The sequence below is a fragment of the Gorilla gorilla genome, chromosome 7 (genome assembly GCF_029281585.2).
Source record: "Gorilla gorilla gorilla isolate KB3781 chromosome 7, NHGRI_mGorGor1-v2.1_pri, whole genome shotgun sequence".
NCBI lineage: Eukaryota > Metazoa > Chordata > Mammalia > Primates > Hominidae > Gorilla > Gorilla gorilla.
This window is the reverse complement of record NC_073231.2, coordinates 98,804,427-98,827,487: the sequence shown is the minus strand read 5'-3', so window position 1 is coordinate 98,827,487 and position 23,061 is coordinate 98,804,427. Positions and strand designations below refer to the sequence as shown.

Sequence of the window (23,061 nt, the reverse complement as noted above, 5' to 3'; positions counted from 1 at the left end):
TCCTAAATTTATTAATCTCTGGTTAATGTTAATATAAAACGATTTTTTTTTTTCTTTTTTGCTGTTTGAATGGGCAATGAATTGATTGTTTACACAGACAGTGCGCCCTTCCACTTAGGGACGCTCCTTAGGGATGATCCTGTGAATTGGGGAGTGTGTGTGTGTGTGAGATGGGAGGGTTCAATTATCAAAATAACATATTTTTCCGTTTTATATTTACTAAACAAGTCACAGTCTTTATTTTTAATTTCTACAGTCACCTCGTGAGACAGGTATTAGAACTCCGGAGTGGCATCAAAATGAGGGAAAGGCCTCAGGGCCAGCGCCTTTGCGTCCTGGACCGGCGTAAAGACGGGAGAAAGGCCGACGAATCCGAGAGCAGGCTGAGGCCTGGTCCCGCCCCTGGGGGCAGAGCCCCGCCTCTTTTCCGCCTCACCCTTTGGGAGTAGGGGTATGCGGCTGGCTTGTCCCGCCCCTGCCCCTGAGTGACAGGACCGTGGACAGCAACATTTCCCACAGGACACGAAGTTTGTCGGCCCTTGCCTTGGCAGAGCTGAGGTGTGTGTCCGGCGAGTGCGAGGGGATTGGGGAGACCCTGTCCGGGAAGCTCGGGGTCCGGGAATGAAAACGGGCGCACCTCCTTAGCGAGCCCTAAAGCGTTTGGGAGACGATCGTTCCGTCCCTGGGAGCGGCACTTGGTGGGGCTGGGCGGAGGGAGGCTCTGCAAGAGAAACCCGGAGTCCGGGAAACCCAGTAGGTACGGTGATCACTGAAGGACCCGTTCCCGTTGAGCAGGGCGCTGGCTGCGGGATGGGGGATGGAGGATGGAGGGTGCTGGGTTCGGTGGGCGTGGCCATTGCGGTTGCTAAGGAACGCGCGGTTCCCGCCCTGCCAGCGTGTCTGGCGCCAGCCGCTGGGCCGTGGACACGTTAGTCCCGCCCACCTCCCAAGGTCTTCCACGCGGCTAGGGATTGGCTCCTTTGTGCTGTCCGATTACTCGCGGCCGCTTACTTGTCTGTGCAGCTCTCTGGGTTCTGCCGTTCCCTTTTGGGGCCCCTTTTCCCATGGTACTCCTCTTCACTCTTTTTCCTGCTTCCTCTTATTAATGAACGAGTATTTGCATACCAAAACATTTGCAGAGAAGAGATTCAGACAGGACTAGGTGGCTTTATTGGTGGTGGTGAGGTTGTGGGGCGGGGGTATTTTTCTTGGAGCTTGGTGTATTCCTGAATCCATCAGATGTTGGTGTCCGCGTGGATGACTAGGAAAAGGGGATTGGAGATTAGGTTTCTTCTACTTGGAGTTCTCTGCTGCTTGTTTGAGCTTAATAAGCCTCCTGAAGAAGTTGAAGCAATTTATTGCTAGAGGAGCCCCAATGTATAATCTCCCTTTCATTCTCTACTGTGGAGAGGTGTGCTAAACCTATAGAGCTGTTTTTGCTTCACTCGGCTCATACTTAATGATCAACAAGTGTGGTATGAGATGGCAACCTCAGATAACCATTTCAAATCTGCCTTTGTTTGCTCATATACTCTGTCTCCTAATGATTCAGCACAACAGACATTCCAGAGAGAAAACACAAAAGAGGTAAAAATCTTTTATTTTCCTCTGCCAGGTTTACAGTGTAAACCCCCAGGAAGGAAGCTTGTGCTGCTTGTTAACATTGGAAAGAGCATTGGCCTACAAGTCAGGAAACTGGCATGGTTAAGAAATGTTTGTCCTTGGACAATAATTGTTTTGTTATCTGTAAATTGAAGACTCTAGGATATGCCCTTCCTTCCTAAAAAAGGAGGAATAATTGATTGTGAAAGTATCATTAAAGTAATGATCCACACAAATGTAAAGCAGTATTGATTACACTTTTAATCTTTTTGTGTATATGATCCAAGTTTATAAACACGTATAAGTATTGCCATTCAGCTTTAAGTATTTTCAAATTTCCCTTGTGATTTTTTTTTTTTTTAAATCTTAGGGTTATTTAGAAATGGGGAAGAAATTAACTCGTCTATTCATTATTGATTCTGTGTTGGTTCTGGTTAGGTAGAACCTGTAATGCCTTGAATGACACCTTTTCCTCTTTAATATCACTAGGTATATATATATATACCTGAAAAGATTGGGAAACATTACCTTTTAATGCGAGGATGACTAACCTTTTTGGTGTCATTTACCACTTTGAGAAACCAAGGAAAGCTATTGACTTGCTCCTCAGAAAAATGCACAATTTTAAGCCTAAATGGACCCTGTTTTTGTTCAACTTCTTTAGGGATAAGGAAATTATTCTCTCCCACTTGCCTCATCCTACAGAGAGACTAAGTAACTTTTACCCAAGGCTACATAGCTGGGAGCAGAGTGGGGCTTTTGCCTTTCTTCCACAGTGCCTCTTACCATAACATACCTTTGTTCAAGGCCTTCAGTCATCTGCAGTTCCCTTTTGGGGCCCCCTTTCCCATTGTACTTTTTTGTTTTTTTGAGCACTAACAAACGGGAACTACTAATGTTCAGTTATTTGTTGCTATCTTACAAAACCATGTAATCTATGTTTTATCCCAAATGCCCTTTGATCATAACCTCTTAAAGCATATTCTGGTATTTAAACAAGTAAAAAGAACATTGTCAAATATTTTGAGAAAAATGTGAAACTGTATTTTTTTTTTTTTTTGAGACGGAGTTTCACTCTTGTTGCTCAGGCTGGAGTGCAATGGCGCGATCTCAGCTCACCACAACCTCTGCCTTCCTGGTTCAAGCAATTCGCCTGCCTCAGCCTCCCGAGTAGCTGGGATTACAGGAGTGCACCACCACACCTGACTAATTTTGTATTTTTAGTAGAGACGGGGTTTCTTCATGTTGGTTAGGCTGGTCTCGAACTCCCAACCTCAGGTGATCCACCCACCTCGGCCTCCCAAAGTGTTGAGATTACAGGGGTGAGCCACCGCGTCTGGCCAAAATTGTACTTTTGAGATGAACATTAAATCCATAAACTTTCTCATTTATCCAGGTCCGTTTTGGACAAAGAAAAGCTGATTACTTTTAGTACATGCCACTGGAATATCATTACTTGATACTTAGAACTGTTTTTTTTTTTTTTAAACTTAAGTGAATAATCTTTTATAACATTTTAATTTGTGGCTAAAAAGAATTGTGGTTGTTTTCACTGTGGCTCTTTTCCGGATTTCTATATTCATATAGAAATCTGTAAATAGAGTTCATTATTTTCTTTGGTCTGATTCCCTATCTAGCTTTATCAATAAAAGTGGATATCAGTAGTAGATATAAAAAGTTGTTATTGGATAAGGAAAAACTTGAAGAGGTAAAGAGCTATTGCTTTTGTAAAACACATAAATTTATATAGGAGTACCTGTTATTTCGTTAGTACTTGTAATTTTATTTGAACTGTTTGGTACTTGACTCTTTCTTTACTCAACTCTGTTCATTTCTGGTAGAGAAACAGGGATAAAGACAAATGGCTTAGAGCATTACAATGGATTTAGAGATTTTTAGGGGCTCAATAATAGCTCTTTCCTTCCTCTCTTGAGTTTGTAAACAGACATGTGGCGCCTGCCATATCAACTTCAACTTGCAATAACAAGTCGATTGGGGATAGTGCTTTATGCAAAAATGAGACCAAAAATGAGTACTAGTACTTCCTGTCCCCTTTTACTCCTACTCTCTTTCCCAGAACCTAGACTTTAGTTCAGCTGAGAGAAAAATTTCAGATTGCAGAACAGATACGCTTACTTACAATTACTGCTTTTCATGGTGTAGGGCAGAGAGGGTAATAAAAGATGGAAAATCTCCAGTGCTTACTGGTTTATAATGGGTTAGCTCTACCGGTGGAGTAATGTGAACCAGTCAGATATGTCTCTTTTTGGTAAGCTGTGAAGAAGAAGTGGGATCTGAGGCCAGGACTGTTAATCTAGTGCTCTGGTTTTCCATTTCCAGAATGGTTTTCCATTCTGGGTGACACTTCTGGGGTATTTGAAATATGCCAGGGTGTTTTAAAATTATTCTAATTTCTTTAAAGGAAGTACTACTGGCTTTTGGGATCCTGAAGTTCAGAGACGATAAATATTGTGTAATGTAGAGGTCTGTCAGCTCAATGAAGAATTTCTTTGTCTCACTCCAATGCCAAAGCATCTTTTGAGAGTCCCTGCTCCAGTGGACATTCCTCTATGTAGAAACGCGAAACTCGGCCAGCTTTCTCCATAATCTTTGTGCATATGTATCTGTGTTTTTGATATCAGTAGATTTGACTCAAAGTGTTAATGTCTTAAACAATATTACTTAGAATTTTGTGGTTTTTTGGTATTCATCCAGAGTGACTAAAATAATACTAATGGAAAATAGTGATACATATTTGATCATATTTGATATTCTCAAATTCCTATTAAACAGATAAGGATCATGTAGGCCTAGAGCTAATTTTTCATACCATTATATGTATTATACCTTTTTTATATGGTAGAAATGTTCAGCATCTTTGCAACAATAGAGTGAGATAGGTGTATGTTTCCATGAAAAATAAATGATTCCTACTTAATTCATAATTTTGAAATGTTAAACAATAAAAAGGTAAATACTCCATATTCAGTGGTTTAACAGTTTTTTTGACTCAAAAGGCAAAGACAGTTCCATTAATGAAAGACTCTTGTCAGTCGTATGACTTTTAAGCCACTGAAGTGGAGAATGACAACAGCATAAAGTAGCTTAGTTCTTCTGTAGTACTATTATTTAGTGACGTAGTTGCAAAAATAACAGACCAATTATATTGAACAATTTAAAAGTTTGACAATGACAAAAGAAAGATAGGTTAATCCAAATAACATTTGTTTTACATACTTTGAATGTTAAAATATTCAAATATTGCAGGGTATGGAATAATGAACTATATGGATACCTGTGGCAAAGTCCTAATTGTGGATTATAGTTTATTACCTATAGCAGGTGGAAGGTGCACTGTATTGAAAGTTTTAGACTTAGCTCTGTAGGTAGAAATATCCTTTGTTGGGTATTAATAACTTTCCAGTCAAGTTAATTATCTATGTGGAAAAGGTTGAAGATTTTTCTTTTTTTTGAACAACATGCTTGAGCATTATAATACATTGCCGTCATTCACAGTGACTCAGTATATAGTACTGAATCTCTCTGGGCAGAGGAGGTATATCAGATTTTTTTTTTCAGGATGGGAAGGTACAGTTTTAAAAGAACCTCCCAGTTTCCGATTCTGCTTTGTCTGCATTCCTAGGGAGTTCGTTTTCTGCCTCCCCTCAACACTGTCCCCTTTATCGATAAATGGAAAACACTGGCTTATGTAGAAATTAGCTATACAGTTTTTTCAGTGCTAAAATATTCTGGATAAATTAACATTTGAAAATAAATCAAGTGAAACAAGACATCCTACAAAATCAAGACAGAGGATATCAGTAGAAGACTCAGAGGCATACCTATGAATCTCTAAAAATAATTTTAAGCTAAGGAAGGAAGAACATTTTGAGGAGTTATTTGCTGTCCAACACATTCAAGAATACATGGCTTCTATGGATAGGAGAACTTCATGTAAAAATAACAGACAGTGATGAAGTGTCAGAGAGAAGATAGTAAGAGAAAACAAAATGATGAGAAACTGAAAATATGAGAGCCGTATCAGTTTTCTGTTCCTCTTATAACACATTACCCCACATTTAGTGACTTAAAATAACACAAATTTAGTATCTGACAGTTCTGTGGTTCAGAAGTCTGATATAGGTCACTTTGGGCTGAAATCAAGGTCGGGACAGGGCTGCATTCCTTTCTGGAGGCTCTAGGAGAGATGGTTGGTTTCCTTGTCTTTTGTAGTTTCTGGAGGCTGCCCACATTCCTTGGCTTATGGCTTCCTTCCAACATTGCTGGTCAAAGCCAGCAACATTGCAGCAATCTGACTTATTTTGTTGTCATGTCTCCTGACCACACCTGGGAGGGTTATCTACTTTTGAAGACACATCCAGATAATTCAGGACAATCTGTCCATTTTGAGGTTCTTCATTGAATCATGTCTGCAAAGTCCCTTCTGCAATCTAAGGTAACTTATTTGTAGGTTATGGGAATTAGGACTTGAACATTTTTGGATTGGGGGAACATTATTTTGCCTATCACAAAAGCATTAAAAAATCTATATTTGAGGCAGTAACAAATAGAATTGATGTCGTTGTACAAAGTTTAGTCGGTGTAGAGAATAGATTTGAGAGGTTATTTTAGTTAAAAAATTGGAAATCATAAAAAGATGATATATGGAGAATAAAGAATAGAGTCCACTGTGTGGATATTTGGAGTCTCTAAAAAAGAGACAAGAAGATAGATACATAGATAGATAGATAGATACACAAATAGTTCTTCCCGAAGAAGAGAACAGAGCATTTGAAAGAAAAATAATTTTAAAAATAAATAGGAGAAAAAACTTTCCTGAGCTGAAAAAGACCTATGAAGGAAGAAAGGGCCTTTTTTATGTAAGGCATGACAACTTAAAGAGACACAAAAATCACAAAATTGTCAAATTATAATGATAAAGAAAATAAATGTTTTCCATATCAAGAAAGAAAAGAAAAAAGCATGTTATTAGGCTGGCCTCAGACTTCTTTTCTGTAGTATGAAATGCCAGAAAACAACAGAGCAACATGTTTATAGTTAAAAAAAATTCCCAGGCAGTTTGTAATTCTTGTGTGATGGCAACAGAAAACCACTCTTACGTATACAGTCCGTCCTTGATTTACGATGGTTTGACTTATGGTTTTTCAACTTCATGATGGGTTTATTGGTATGTAACCCTATCATAAGTTGAAAAGCATCTGGACTTAAGATGGTTCGATTTACAATATTTCAATTTTACTATGGGTTTATTGGGATATTAAATGCATTTTCGATTTAAGATATTTTTCACCCACGGTAAGTTGAGGAGCATGTGTATAAAGGAATCTAAACTACTTCATGTTTCCTTTTGAGGAAGAAGACCCTAAGATACCAGCTTATTATGAGATAATGCAATATCAACACAAAAGCCATTTGTGTGTGTGTGTGTGTGTGTGTGTGTGTGTGTGTGTGTGTATGCATGTATATAACTGATGGTATACCCCAGGCTTTAAATAGTTTTGTTAAATATAGCTAAAAATTGACTGCTAATATAAAACATTGTTTGCATGAGAAGATATATACTACACAATTAATTCAATAAGAACGACCTAGATTTAAATAAAATTTTGTGAACTTCTGACTCATTTATGCCAGAGAGGAAACCTGATAATCCAAGAGTATGAATAGATTAAAAAATATCCCCAAACCATTGAATAGCAAACTATGACCAGCAAGCCAGATCTGGCTCACCTTGTGTATCCTATGATCCGTGAGCTTGGAATGGTTTGTACATATTTAAACGGTTGAAAAAAATCAAAAGGATAATGTGGACATGTGGAAATTATGTAAAATTCAAATTTAATTGTTTATAAATAAAGTTTTATTAGAAAACAATCACACTGATTTGTTTATATGTGATGTGGAAATTTTGTAAAATTCAAATTTAATTGTTTATAAATAAAGTTTTATTAGAAAACAATCACACTCATTTGTTTACATATTGTCTATGGCTGCTTTTACAGTACAATACAATACAGCAGAGTTGTGTAATTGCCGCAGAGGTGCACATGAGGCACTTTCATTGCCTTGCTCTGCATCTCAGCACACTAAAATCATAGTCACATTGTTATAATTTGATTTTCCCTCTTGACATCCAAAGCCTATAATATTTGTATCTAGAAAGCAGAAGAAGTTTTTCAACTCCTGACCTGAATTGTAAGACATAGTGTACTTTTCTTTTCAGTTCAAGGGACTCAGATTTATTCAATTTTTGCCCTTCAGTGTTCGACTTACCCCAGCATCTGTTTGGTCTTATATGGGTTAAGGTTAACCTCAGGAATCTATTATTATTTGCATTTTATAATCCACATCTTCTCTTTTCCATCTCTATTCCATAAATGAAACAAAATTCATGTAAATATTTTACAGTTTTATTTCCAAAGATGAAAATCAGGTAATATCTCAATATTATAATAAGAAATAATGGATACTATTATATGCCAAAAATCTAGATGTTTATAGAGATAAGTATGTACAATATTTAATAAGTGAGTTACATATCAATCAGATAACCAAAGATTTGTCCAGCAGGTATAGGTGAATTGTACAGAGAAAGTACGTAATTGATTGAAATGGGGTCTTGAAGGGTGCCTATGAATTCAAGTTAGACAAGGCTAGGGCTGAGCAACATTGAAATAAGTATAATAAGATTTGTAAAGCTATTAAGCTGTCAATGGGTTCTTGTGATTGGAAAGTCAAGAGAAGTTTAGTGATTGGGGCCTAATCTAGAGAAAAGTGGCTAGAGTTGAGGCAGTATGAACCTGCTGGCAAAGGCTGAGGAGGCTCTTATATGACATGCAAAACTATTTGCATCTTGGAGGCAATGAGGATCCATTTCAGGTTTTCAAATGGAGAGCAACATGATCAAATTGGTATTTTGAAATGGTTCTGAAGCTTTTTCAAATACTGTACCACACTTTCTAAAGTTCTTTAATTCTATGATTATACTTTCATGGAATAAAAGTTGTATTGAGGTATACATAGGTTTTCCTTTAAGGGGGAATATATAAACAATCTCCTAGTTACCCTAGGAACTTACACGGTTGGTAAATTTATGTGAGCAGGCTGTTAAATAAACGTAAATCATTAAACATTTTTAGGATATTAAGAAGTTACTTATAAAGTAAAAACGTAATCTGTTCTGGCTTCTCCTGAGTAGATAGAACTGCTTTAAGACAAAACATAATGTATATGCTTGCATACTGCACCACTTTTACATATGGCTTATAAAAACTTTATGAAAGTTTGAGATGATAGAAGTTTAGTTATAGACCACTTGAATGTATTTAGATTTTCTTTGCTTAGATATTTAAAACCAATGTTTAAATTAACGCTTTGCATTTCTTCTAATAAAATTAATACGTTTGTTTGGAATGCCTTTGTAAAATTTAACTGAAAACATATCCCCTTTGAACCTTGATTTAGATATATAATGAAAATAGTTACTCAGATGATATTGTCTTATATTTATGTAGACCTTTATATTTGACACATTTTCATAAAAATATTTCATTTCATTCTTACTTCACATATATATGTGTGTATATGTGTATCTGTATGTGTATGTATACATAAATATACATATATTTTATGTACATACATTAATTTTATGTATACATACATGCATCTGTATATTTATATACATACTTACATATATGTATATATGCTTATGTATACATTATGTATATGTAAAAAGGCTCTTACTCCATTTTACAGAGGTAGAGTCTGTAGTTCTGGTGAATGGTCTGAACATACTCTAATACATAGAGGAAAGAGAGTAAGCTCTATAATCAGATAGATTTGAGTTCTAATCTCTGCTCCTTTCCCTGTCAACTTTGCATGCTTGGGCAAGTCAGTTAATCATTAGGAAACTCAATTTCCTCAGTTGGGAAATTGTACCTGTCATACAGAAATTTTATGAAAATTTGTGGTATGTGATGTGCTTACCACAGTGTTTGCCACAGTAGTTGCTAGTCAACAAATGCGTAGCTGCTATTATTACTAATATTAACAGTCATCATTAATAAGGCTCCCAACAACCATCACTTGCATTTTCAAAATCCAAAAGTTCTTCAAAATTAAACTTTGTCAAGTTTTTTACAAACTTAATTGAGACAAAAAACAGACTTGAAATGACATGGGACTACTTATGTAATTAAATGGCATAAGATTTTTCTATGAAGTATTAATATGCTTCCCCCACATCCTTTCAGGAGTGTTATGTAATTATGGTAGATGAGGTTTATTACATTTTTATAATCTAAAATCATTCAAGACATATCTGGCCCAAACATTTTAGATAAGGACTGTAGAGTTGTATTTTTATGACACTTGTATTTTAATAACAGCTTTATTGAGCTATATTTCACAATCATAAAGTTTATCATTTTAAAGTGTATAATTCAGGAGTTTTGACAATATTCCCAATATTGTGCAACTATCTAATTTCAGAATATTTTCATTATCTCAGATAGAAATTCTGTACCCATTATGTCAGTTCCCATTCCTTCTGCCTCTGCAGCCTTAAGCAACCACTAATCTATTTTCTTTCTCTATTGACCTTCCCATTCTGGACATTTCATATAAAGGGAACAATAGAAGTTATGTATTAAGTGGACTTTTGTGACTGACTTCTTTCACTTAGATACACGTTTACAAGTTCATCCATGTTGCAGCATTATCAATATTTCATTCGTTTTAATATTCCACCATATAGATATATACCACATTTATATACCTGTTCATCATGAGCTATTTCTACTTTTTGGCTATTAGAATAATGCTGCTATGAATATTCGTATATAAGTTTTTGTGTGGAGATGTTTTCATTTTTCTTGGATATATACCTAAGAGTAAAATTGCTGGTCACGTGGTAACTCTGTGTTTGCATTTTTGAGGAGTTGCCAAACTTTTCAAAGTGTGGCTGTAACATTTTACATTTCTACCAGCAGTGTATGAAGATTCCAATTTCTCCACATTCCTTATCTCCACTTGTATTTTTTTAAAATAGCCATCCTACTAGGAGTAAAGTGGTATCTCATTGTGGTTTTTATTTGGATTTTCCTAATGACTAATGATGTTGAGCATCTTTTCATGTGCTTTTTGGCAATTTGTATGTCTTCTCTGGAAAATTGTTCAAATACTTTGCCCATTTAAAAATTGTATTATTTGATCTTTTATGTTGAGTTGTGAGAGTTCTTTATATATTCTGGATATAAGACTTTTATTATATATATGGTGTGCAAGTATTTTCTTCTATTCTGCGGACTGTCTTTGCACTTTTTTGGTCATGTTCTTTAAAGCATAAAATTTTTATTTTAATGGAGTTCAATTTGTCTGTTTTTTATTTTGTTGCTTGTGCTTTTGGTGTTGTATCTAAGAGACTATTTTCAAACTCAGAGTAATAAAGTTTTATTCCTATGATTTCCTTTAAATGTTTTATAGTTTTAGTCTTTGCATTTAGTTCTGTGATTCATCTTGAATTAAATTTCGTGTTTGGTGTGAGGAAGGGTCCAACTGTATTATTTTGTAGCACCTTTGTTAAAAAGGATTATTCTTTCATATTATTACTCTTGACTTGTATTGTTAACACTATTTAAAAGTAACCCCAAAATTGCTATTTTTAATTATCTCATTAGAATTAGTAAAGTAAAGCTTGTGTTCCCAAATAGTTGGGGTTAAATTTTGAGTTGGTATTATTATTAGATCCCTGTTTGGAAATATTTAAATTTTATGCTCTTATCCATATGAGAGCAATTGCAGTGTAAAACTTGACATAAGTTCATTGCCTGGCATTTAATATGTATTTGGTAAATATTCACTGAACAAAAATGAATAAATCATGCATTACCTGCTTATTATTCCATGTTGCTTTTAAAATGTGCATTTAGAAAGTAACATATACTTAAACATTTACGACTGAATAAATATAATTGTTTTTAAAGTCAACCTTGTGCAAATTAAAATAACAGAAAATAATTTTATATCAGTATTTTTACATTTATGCTTGACTTTAGAAAACAGTGGAAGCATCTCCTGCTACTTTTCAGATAATTGTTTAAGACACACTGGGTCACATAAATTTAAATAGATTCTTCTGTTACAGGACTTCTCAGAGCCTTCATAATAATATGAAAATGTGCCTTGTTAAAATGGGGCATAATATGCAACATTTTCCAATTATATTTGGCATAGAAAAGTATTCAGATTGAATAAATAACAGAGTTAGCAAACCAAGAAACACCTTTTGGAAATGATTTCCCTGTGATTTAAATTTCTGGACAATTAGGGAATTGGAGATCATCCATTTACTATTTCTATATACTTTGTTTTGAATTTCAGTAAGAAAAATCACCAAGAATATTATTTTTGGTATTTGGAATTGAATTTACCAGGAATGCAAGCACTGCTACCTAACTAAAGACCTTGGCTTTGGAAACATCTTACCCCTTGGCAGCTCTCCAGAGTTTAGACTTGGCAGCATCAAAGACACAACGCAAGGTGTGTTTATTTGATTTAACATTTTGCAAAAGGTGTTTTGATTTGTGGTTTGTTTTCTTTCACTTTGTACTTATTGCTTTGGGTTGTTTTCTTCTGGCAATGAACCTGGGTTCCAAGCATAGGTTTTTCTTATGGAAGGCAGTTTTACAATAAGGAAATGTTTTTACTTGTATTTATTTTGTGATATTTCAGCAAATCCAAATAAATGAAGTAACATTTATAAAGCTATACATTTAAAATGATTTATTTGTTAAATATTTAGTATTATCAATTGTCTATTAAAGATTTGTTGCTACATTAAATGCTTGGTCTGTCTTGATGTTCAGTACATTATTATACTTTGATATATTGCAATATTTTGGTAATTATGTATTGGTTTTAGTCACTGTTCCTGCATATTAAGTAATAAACAGATTAATATCATCATAAAATATCATTTACTCAGCAATATTTCTTAGTAAATTGATACATCCATTTTTCTCATGTATTGTGGAGAGAGGAAATATGACATAAAATGGAAGAATATGGGCCTCTGTTTATCTCTGACCTCATCGCTTACTGTTCTTTCCCACTCCTCACTCTACTCAAAGCCTTTAAATAGCTCTCCATTTTACTCAACATCAAATCTAAATAAAGCTCTTAAACTGGTCTAAATGTCTCTACAGCACTTGAACCTTTGTTACTTCTCTAATTTCATCTTCAACTCTGCTCATCGTCATTCTCTTGCCCTGGGCATACTGCCTCCCTTTTTGTTCTCTGAACATGCCAGGCATTTTCTCAGAATTTTTGCACTTGCTATTCTTTCTACTGAATTGCTCTTCATCCATATATAGCAATTGTATGACCAATTTCCTTACTTTTCTTTTGGTCGTTATTAAAATTTCACCTTCTAAATGGAGTCTTACCTGATGACCATCCAAAGCTTTATATTATTTCTTTGCTCTATAATTTTTATCACTATCTATTAAACTATATATTTACACTTATTTGTCTTGCTTATTATCATTATCCTTCACAAGAATATAAGGCATATGAAGGCAGGAATTTTGGTTTGCTCTGTTTTCACTCTATCTCTAGTAACCGGAGTGGCCCCTGGCCCTTGATGAGTGAACGTATGAATGATCAATGAATCCAGTAAATGTGTTTTAACTGCTTACTATGAGCTAGGCATTAACAGTTCCTACCTTCAGGAGTATAGTTTACAAAGGAAATGGATAATTCCAGCAGCCATTTTACTATAGTATTGTGTTATAATAAGAGTATGAATAGAATGCTGTCATCACTTGGAGAAGCAGCATTTAAATCAGACTATGTTGTACTTATGAAAGGCTGCTGGGGAAAAGTAACCCTTTGTATCAGTCAGAGGAGCTCAGGTTATGCTGTAGAAACAAGCAAGCCCAAATTTCAATGTCTTAACACAACACACAGACTACATATCCAAAATAAGTTGGTAGGATGGTTCTGGACCCAAGATATTGAAGGTTTTATCTGAATATACTTCCATGATCACTGCAGCAGTGGGAAGGGAGTGTGGCTCGTTATGCAATGGCATTTAGAGTTTCATTGGTCAAAGCAAATTGCTAAATTTTGAATGGGGAACTATGAAGTGCAGTGTTGCCTTCTATCCAGAGGGAAAGGGGAATTGTAAGATTGATGAGTTGAATTAATGACTGTCATACGTTTGTACTGATTTAAAGGAGTATAAGATATCCAGGTAAAAGATATTTAAAAGCATTTTCAGATGATACACCTAGGTATAGTTTTTTTTTGACATTTATCCTTTTTGGTGTTCTTTGAGCTTCTTGGATTTATGGTTTGGTGTCTGACATTTATTTTCAGTCATTATTGTTTCAAATATTTCTTCTGTTCTTATCTCTTTTTCTTCATCTTCTGATATTCCCATTATGCATATGTTATACCTTTTAGAGTTGTACCACAATCTTTGGGTATTCTGTTCTCTCTCTCTGTGTGTGTGTGTGTGTGTGTGTGTGTGTGTGTGTGTGTGTGTTTTATCTTTGTTTTCTGGTTTTGGAGGTTTCTATTGATTTACCTCAAGCTTAGAGATCTTTCCTCAGCTAGTGTTCAATCTATGAATAAGCTCATCAAAGGCACTCTTCATTTCTGCTATTGTGTTTTTGATCACTAGCATTTCTTTTGGTTCCTTCTTAAGATTTCCATCTCTTTGCTTACATTCTCCATCTGTTATTGCATGGAGTGTACTTTATCCATTAGAGCCCTTGGCATATTAATCATATTTATTTTAAGTTTCCAGTTTGATAATTTCAACATCCCTGCCATATCTGGTTCTGATGCTTGTGTATCTCTTCAAATTGTGTTTTTTTTTTCCCTTTTAGTATGCCTTGTAATTTTTTCTTGATAGACAGATATGATGTACTGGGTAAAAGGAACTGCTGTAAATAGGCCTCTAGTAACATGGTGGTAAAGTATGGAGCTATGTGGTACACTCTGTAGTCCTATTATTAGGTCTTAGTCATTTAGTGAGCATTGGCTTTTGGACTGTGAACTTCACAAGTGTTTCTCAGTTTTTTCCCCCCTTTAGTGAAGACAGGATGCCTGGAGTTGAGTATTTCTCTTCCTCCACATGGAAAGCTAGAGTGGGCTAGAGTTGGGGGTTTTCCTTTCCCCAGATCAGTTAGGCTCTGACAGTACCCAGCAAGTTAGCCTTTGATTAACTAGTTTCTCCTGAGGACAGATCTTGTTAAGAATGACAGAGTGCTGTAGTGTATTTCAAAATGGTTCCTTTTCCCCTCCCACTGGGATTTTTCTCAGGTATTTACTTGAGAAGCTAGTCGAGCTCCTGGGGGTAAAACTCACAGAGTGTGGGAGTCCTTCTCTGTCTTGGTTCCCCTAGAGTTTTTCATTCAGACTTTTTCATCCTGAGCCTCTAGCAATTTGTCAATTACAGTTCAGGTTTTTCTACCACAGCACTGGTTCCTGTGACGCTTTCCTCTCACGGGTTTCTGTCCGGTAAGCTGTGACTCTCTGCATTTGCCTATTTCTCCAACCTTGAGAGTCAGAATTGTGCTCTGTGTCCTCATTTTTCTTAAGAATCCAAAAAGAGCGCTGATTTTTCAGTCTGTTTAACTTTTTACTTGGAAAAGGGATGGAGTAGTGACTTCTAAGCTCCTTACATACAGAAATGGAAACTGGAAGCCTATGATAGATTTTTTAGATGATAGATTTTTTTAGTAAAAAGTTTTCAGTTGGCCCTCCATATCAAGGGTTTTGCATCCATGAATTCAGGCAATTGCAGATCAAAAATACTCAGGATAAAAAAAAAGCAATAAAAATAGCCATACAACAATAAAAAATAACAGAAAAATACAGTAAAACAATTGTTTACATAGCTTTTACATTGTATTAAATATTATACATAATCTAAAGATGATTTAAAGAATACAGGGGAATGTACAACATAGGTTAATGCAAATGCTACACCATTTTATGTAAGGGATTCCAGCACCTGTGGATTTTGGTTTCCACAGGAGTCCTGGAACCAATCCCTGATGGCTATGGAGGGAGACCTGTATAATGTTATACTAAAGTTTAGTATTCAAAAAGAAAATAGAAAAGTAGAATATTTATGGAAATTTTCTTAAAGGTTTTGGAAGATATTCGTTGGAATGTACTATAAGGGCTTTTCTAAAATTGTATTTCTTGTTTGCTATTATGTGTTAGACCTAGGGTTACTTTAAATATTTGAGATGCTAAACTTATCATTGGAAATTAAAGGTTTGAGGCTCTTATGGCAGAACCAGTTTTATCTAAAGTCAGGCTATTGCTCTAGTAAGAGGAACAGTATTAACCTGCACAATGCATGTAGTGGATATATAAAAGGAATTGTGACTTACAGACTTAGTAGAAAAAACATCAAGAAGTTTACAACTCCTGAAGAGAATACAGAATAAAGAATTGTGGAAGTGTTTACCTGAGAAATTTTTGCTTAGACTGAAGGATAATTTGCAAATTCCTACAACGATTAGAGATTAAGTTGCTAGCTTTAAAAATGGGGACTAGTGTGTAAGCCTTTTGTTATGTACATATGTACATGCACTAAGTATGTAAATACATACATATTGTGAGACTAGGTTCTCACAGTAAATATCTGATAAAAATCCCTGGGGGAGGGGAAAAGAAACCATTTTGAAATACACCACAGTACTCTGTTCTTAAAAAGGTCTCTCCTCAGGAGAAACTAGTGTATATAAAAAATTTACTTTCTAAATGTAACTGTTACTCTATTAATCCAGAGTTTCAAACATGTGTGAACAATAAGATAGCATACATAATTTGGCATTTTAAAAGTTATCCAAAGATACTTTTGTAGAAGCCACTTAGCTGATGATAGAAGATATTTAAAAGATCAAATAATACCAGATATTGTACATCGTATATGTAATTAAGTTGTTATAGGCTTAGTGTATTCTGAGAGCATTCTTATATCCTAAGAATCTTAAATAGATGGAGCTCAAAAACGAATGTGAGATCAAGTTTATATTTTTTTCTTTTTTCTTTCTTTCCTTCCTTCCTTCCTCCCTCCCTTCCTTCCTTCCTTTCTCTTTTCTTTCTCTTTCCTTCTCTTTCTTTCTTTCCTTCCCTTTCCTTCCTTTCTTCCTTCCTTCCTCCCTCCCTTCCTTCCTTTCTCTTTTCTTTCTTTTTTTCCATCTCTTTCTTTCTTTCCTTCCCTTTCCTTCCTTCCTTCCTTTCCTTCTCTTTCTTTCTTTCCTTCCCTTTCCTTTCTTTCTTTCTTTCTTCCTTCCTTCCTTCTTTCTTTTTCTTCCTTGACTGCATACTGCCTCAATAGTAATCGGTTACATCAGCATGATGTAATGACGATGATAACATTTATTGAGCACTTACTATGTGAGAAGCACTTAATATAAATTGACTATTTAATTTAACCTTTACAACATAGCCATGTGAGATAGGTATTCTTACTGTACCTATTTTGAAAATGGAAAATAAGCCTATCTTAGTTAATCACCAAAAAGGATCAAAATCAGAAAGGAAACAAGTAGGGAGGAGTTAACCTACCCTTTATCAGGCACAAATTCTCATAAAATATAGCATTAAAAGAAAAAACTTAGACAAATTAAATTTAACAAGTTTAATTGAGCAAAGAATAATCTCTAGTCAGGAAGCCTCCCAGGCCAGAATAGGCTCAGAGAGAGATTAGCATAACCATGTGGTGGAAGATTTACGGACAGAAAAAGGAAAGTTATATAACAGAAAACGGAAATTAGGTACAGAAACAGCCAGATTGGTTACAGCTTGGTGTTTGCCTCATTTGAGCCTGGTTTGAACAGTTGGCCACCTTTGGCCAAAACTCAGTGATTGGCACAAAAGTCGGTTGCAGTCTGTTTACACATGGAAAGGTTACAGTTTACTGTGCACAGAGAAACCATTAGGTCACATTTATAATATATAAGGAGGCAGCATTGGGCTAAACTTAACAATTGCTTATTTTTGAAAACTCAAAGCATTTTCAATTAAGTTTACAATAATTAAACATCAAATATGTAAGTTTCAAATTAACATAATTGTCTTTTGGAGAATATTTACTCAAAAATGTCTATTCAGTATATACTATGTGCAGACATTGTCTTTATTGTTTGAGATTCTTCAGTGTACAAAACAAAGATCCCTGCATTCTTGTTCAGGGAAGTGAGGAAATAAACAGTGGACTAAATTTAATATGAAAAAAACTTTTAAATATTTTAAACTAGCTGATAGGTATAAGGTAAAACAACTTTCCTGTTGCAATGATATGATATTGATAATCATATTGTTGCAATGAATTCATTGTTGCAATGAAATGATAATCTCATTGTTCATTTCGTTTCATAATATCTACATTAATCATGAAAAGGAAGAAATATTGATTGCTGTAAAATGATCATTTGTTTTAAATACTTAGAGATTAAATGTTGTTAACCATTACTGTGGCGAAATTTCTCTGTCTCCTTCCTCTTTACTGAAGATGCAGCATTCCAAGTAAGCAATTAAATGTCATTTGCCATTTGTAGAGCAACTTTGTTTTCTATAATTACAGACCTAGGTGGTCCATAGCTAAAACAGAATAAAAGTGAATTAAAAAATACAAAATGGTCCTAGGATGTATTTTTCCTATGAAGGACAAATTTAAGCATAATCTTTGTGCCTTTACTACAAATGCTCATGATTAAAAATTCAGTTTTGTTCTTTTTGTTTGCAGTATATGGGTGTGTTTTTATGTGTGTGAGAAAAAGAATAAGGGAGAGAATGAATATGAAAAGGAGAATTAATTATGTCAGGGCTCCCTATGTGCATTTGTTTCAGTAGCCTTTCAGAATCCTATCATTGTAATTCAAAGAATTGACTAAACACATATATTTTTAAAATAGAAGATGCCATTTTTTTCCTGTCTTAGTTTTCTTCTACCATCCCTCAAGTCATCTCAGTGTTACTATACTTAATATTCCTTTACGTTAGATGCCACCAGTGTAACCCTCTGGACTGCTCTATTTGGTAAACCATCTTGTATTAATTCTTTCTTGTGAATATTTTAAAGAATTAAGTAATGGATGTAGTTTATGGGCTTCATTATTGAAATAGTAATGATGTGGTAGAGTGAAAAAATTAAATGTTCAATCACAAGGATTAAAGAATGAAAAATAGTGAAGGGCAAAAGAAAAATGAAGGCTTTTTTTTTTTTTTTTTTCCTGAGGCGGGGTTTCACTCTTATTGCCCGGGCTAGAATGCAATGGCGCAATCTCAGCTCACTGCAACCTCCGCCTCCTGCGTTCAAGTGATTCTCCTGCCTCAGCCTCCCGAGTAGCTGGGATTACAGGAGTCCACCACCATGCCTAGCTAATTTTTTGTATTTTTAGTAGAGACAGGGTTTCACCATATTGGCCAGGTTGGTCTCGAACTCCCGACCTCAGGTGATCCACTCACCTCAGCCTCCCAAACTGCTGGGATTACAGGCGTGAGCCACCGCGCCCGGCCACGAAAGAAGGCTTTAAGATAAAGTCCAAACTTAAGTGTATATATATATATAAACACTGTTGAGAGAGGCATAGGAAGGATTTTTGCAGAGGATAGAATCTGTATTAAAAGAAAAGTCCAGTCTCTTAATAACTAGATTTTTGTGCTGTTAGAGATAACATGGAGGTCTTTAGAATAGGCTCTAAAAACCTTTTAGAAAAAGTAGAGGTGACACACATAGTTAAAAAATAAATGAGCCAGGCGCGGTGGCTCACGCCTGTAATCCCAGCACTTTGGGAGGCCGAGGCGGGCGGATCACGAGGTCAGGAGATCGACACCATCCTGGCTAACACGGTGAAACCCCGTCTCTACTAAAAATACAAAAACAAAAAATTAGCCAGGCGTGGTGGCAGGCGCCTGCGGTCCCAGCTACTCTGAGGCTGAGGCAGGAGAATGGCGTGAACCCAGCAGGCGGAGCTCGCAGTGAGCCGAGATTGCACCACTGTACTCCAGCCTGGGCGACAGAGCGAGACTCCGTCTCAAAAAAAAAAAAAAAAAAGTAAAATAAAATAAAAAATATAAAATAAATGGTAGGGAGTATGACACATAAAGGAGAAATATGGTTCAATCAGAGATTATTATTATGGCTAGTAATGTGAAAAAATTAGAAAACAACACTTAAAAATATTAATTGCTTTAGGCAGTTTATTCATTGAATAAAAGTTGTTTGCTTTCAAAAAAATCCCATTTTCTGATCTGAGCTAAATAGGGCAATTTTAAAGACGGGTTCAGAGTAGTTCATAGCCTTTTTATTACATTCATTTTTAAATGCCTTATTTGAAAGGGAATGTCCTGGTTTATGATTTTCATACTTTTTCCCTTTTAGAAAGAGGCAGATGGTATGAAAACTGGACTCCCTTATTTAAAGGGAATGTTGATATTTATAACCAAGCTTATCTCCAGCAAGATTTGTTTTTTGCAGCTGTTCCAGGTCGGAAAAAAATATTATATTAAAGCTCTGGCTTGTTTTTCTTTCCATATTTAGGGGGGGAGATCTTCAAAATGTGAAAAAGTGATGTTTTATTTTAAACATGAATGCAATGTAAACTGTGATTTTTTCCGTCTATATGTGAATTTTCTGTTTGTATGCTGTGATATTACTCTTTTTGTTTCACTGATCTATTTCCTAGATATATCACACTTGAGAAATAATTTACTCATTATTTTCTATATATCATCAAAGTATCCTAGGAAATGTAGTAGACTTTCATTAAGGCTTAGCCTTTGTTGTTATTAAATAGACCACTTTCTAATTTTCCGTTTTGATATTTTAGTCATTTTTTTTTCTGCCCAGAGCATATTTTCACTGGGAAAGTAACTTTATTTTTAGTTCTTAATTATATTATTTAAGTTAAGATATATATTTTTCATTTTCTATTCTTTGCTTCTATTTTTAATTAGAAATGCTGCTTTTTTCTGGACATGTTTTAGTACTTTTTAAAATAACTTAATTGATAATTAACTGTATTTTATATCCTAAATTTAATACATATAGCTACCTCTTGGGGCACATGCTAAAACTAGAATGAATATCCATGCCTGCACATGCATGTAATCTTTGAACAAATATGTATCTATATACATACCTATATGGTACATAAGGAGGAAAAAACAAATGTAAGTTGGTCACTAAGCTGTCCACAGCTGCACGAGCGAACACAGACTCTTGCTTAGTCATGTGAAGCATCTACAGACAGGCTGTACAGGACAAGTCAGTTAGATTGAGGAAGAAAAATAATTTATCTGCCAACATCTTCCTATCTCTCATTTCACATTGGTCAAAACTCACTTTATGGTATGTTACTGTCCCTACACTTTCAGATTATGTCCCCTGACCCCAGTAGGTAATTGTTGGGGAAGTTAGATCCTACACCGTATGCGTTGTGGCTTCACTGGAATCTGGAGATGGCAGGAGGAACTGAGCTTCCATGTGTCAGGGTGTAGATATTGCTGTAGCTGTGAAAGTGGTGATAGGGCTGTGCCTTCATCTTCACTACAGGGGAAGCAACATCAATCAGTGGTATTGGAAAATGAGTTGAAGGTAATGGCCAGTGCTGTCCATTGGGCAAGTGACTGAAAGTCTAGTATGTAGTGAATTGGGTGAGATACATAAATTGGGCCCAACATAGGATAACGGGTAATGATTGCATCTGGCCAGCTTCTTTAAAAATTATTTATCATATGTAAATATGCCTTTGACAGTACCTATATCACAGTCAGCACTCATTATCTATTTAATTTTTTTATTAACTTTGTTTTATTAAGATATAATAAATATACATATTTATAGGGTACAGTAAGATGTTTTAATACACGTATACATTGTGCAAAATCAAATCAGGGCATTTAGCCAGCATATCCATCACCTTATATATTTATCATTTCTTTGTGGTGAGAACATTCAAAATTCTCCTATTTTAAAATATACAATACCATATTTGTTAACCTTAGTTATCCTAATCTACAATAGAACACCAGAATTTATTCCTTCTAACTGTAACTGTGTACTGTTAACCAAAATTTACCTGTACCCTCCTCCTTTTCCCTTGCTAGCCTCTGTTGACCACTGTTCTGCCTTCTACATTTATGAGATCAACTTCTTTAGATTCCACATGTAAGTGAGATCATGCTGTAGCTGTCTTCCTGTGCCTGGCTTATTTCTCGTAACATAGTGTCCTCAAGATTTATCTATGTTGCCATGAGTGCCAGGATTTGATTCTTTTTTATGGCTGGATAGTATTTCATTCCATACATATGCTTCATTTTATTTATCCACTTACTCATTTATACAGACTTAGGTTGATTTCATCTCTTGGCTATTGTGAATAGTACTGTTATAAACATTGGAGTGCTGATACCTCTTTGACAAACTGATTTTATTTGTTTTTGAATATATATCCAACAGTAGGATTGCTGGGTCATATAGTAGTTCTATTTTTTTTTTTTTTTTTTGAGTAACCTTCATACTCTTTTCCATAATGGCTGTACTAATTTACATTCCCACGACAGTGTGTAAGAGTTTTCCTTTTCTCCACATGCAAACCATTTGCTACTTTTTAATTACCTTTTTGATAATAGCCATTTTAACAGGTGTAAGGTGCTGTCTTGTTGTTTTGATTTGCATTTTCCTACTGATTAATGATATTTTAATATAACTTTTGGCCATTTGTATGTCTTCTTTTGAGAAATGTCTATTCAGGTCTTTTGCACATTTTCAAAATGGGATTATTTGGGGTTTTTTTTGTATTCAGTTGATCGACTTCCAAATATAGTCTGGATATATAGTCCTAATATAGTCTGGATATTAACAGATGCATAGTTTACAAATATTTTCTTCCATTCTGTAGATTCTCTCTTCACTCTATTGCTTGTTTCCTCTGCTTTTTCCTCTTCTAAAAAGCTTCTAGCAGAATCCCATTCATCTATTTTTTGCTTTTGTTGCCTGTGCTTTTGGGATCTTACCCAAAAAAACCCTTGCTCAATCCAATGTGTGTCCAATATGGTGTTTTCTCTGTTTTCTCCTAGCATTTCTCCTAGCAGTTTTATTGTTTCAGGTCTTATATTTAAGCCTTTAATTCATTTTGTTTAATTTTTGTATATAGCAAGAGATAGGAATCTAGTTTCATTCTTCTGTATGTGGAGGTCCACTTTTCCCAGAACCATTTATTGAAGAGACTGTTCTTTTTCTATTCTGTGTTCTTGGCACCTTTGTTGAACATCAGTTGGCTGTAAGTGTATGGATTTATTTTTGGGTTCACTATTCTGTTTCATTGTCTCTGTGTCTGTTTTTATGCCAATGCCATGCTGTTTTGGTTATTGTAGCTTCATAGTATATTTGAAAGTCAGGTAATG

The 23,061-nt window shown here is 35.2% G+C and overlaps 1 protein-coding gene across 8 annotated transcripts in view; it reads left to right on the top strand.

The window, feature by feature from the left end:
• Positions 1 to 404: 404 nt before the first annotated feature.
• Positions 405 to 23,061, top strand: part of TRIQK (triple QxxK/R motif containing) — an 83,121-nt gene continuing 60,464 nt past the window's right edge. For 3 of the 8 annotated variants that reach the window (XM_004047282.5, XM_055349376.2, XM_055349380.2), the window contains exons 1-2: positions 420 to 558; positions 12,004 to 12,162. The gene's annotated coding sequence lies outside the window, so the exon portion shown is untranslated. The other 5 variants (XM_019032857.4, XM_004047284.5, XM_019032855.4 and 2 more) reach the window with 4 other exon arrangements.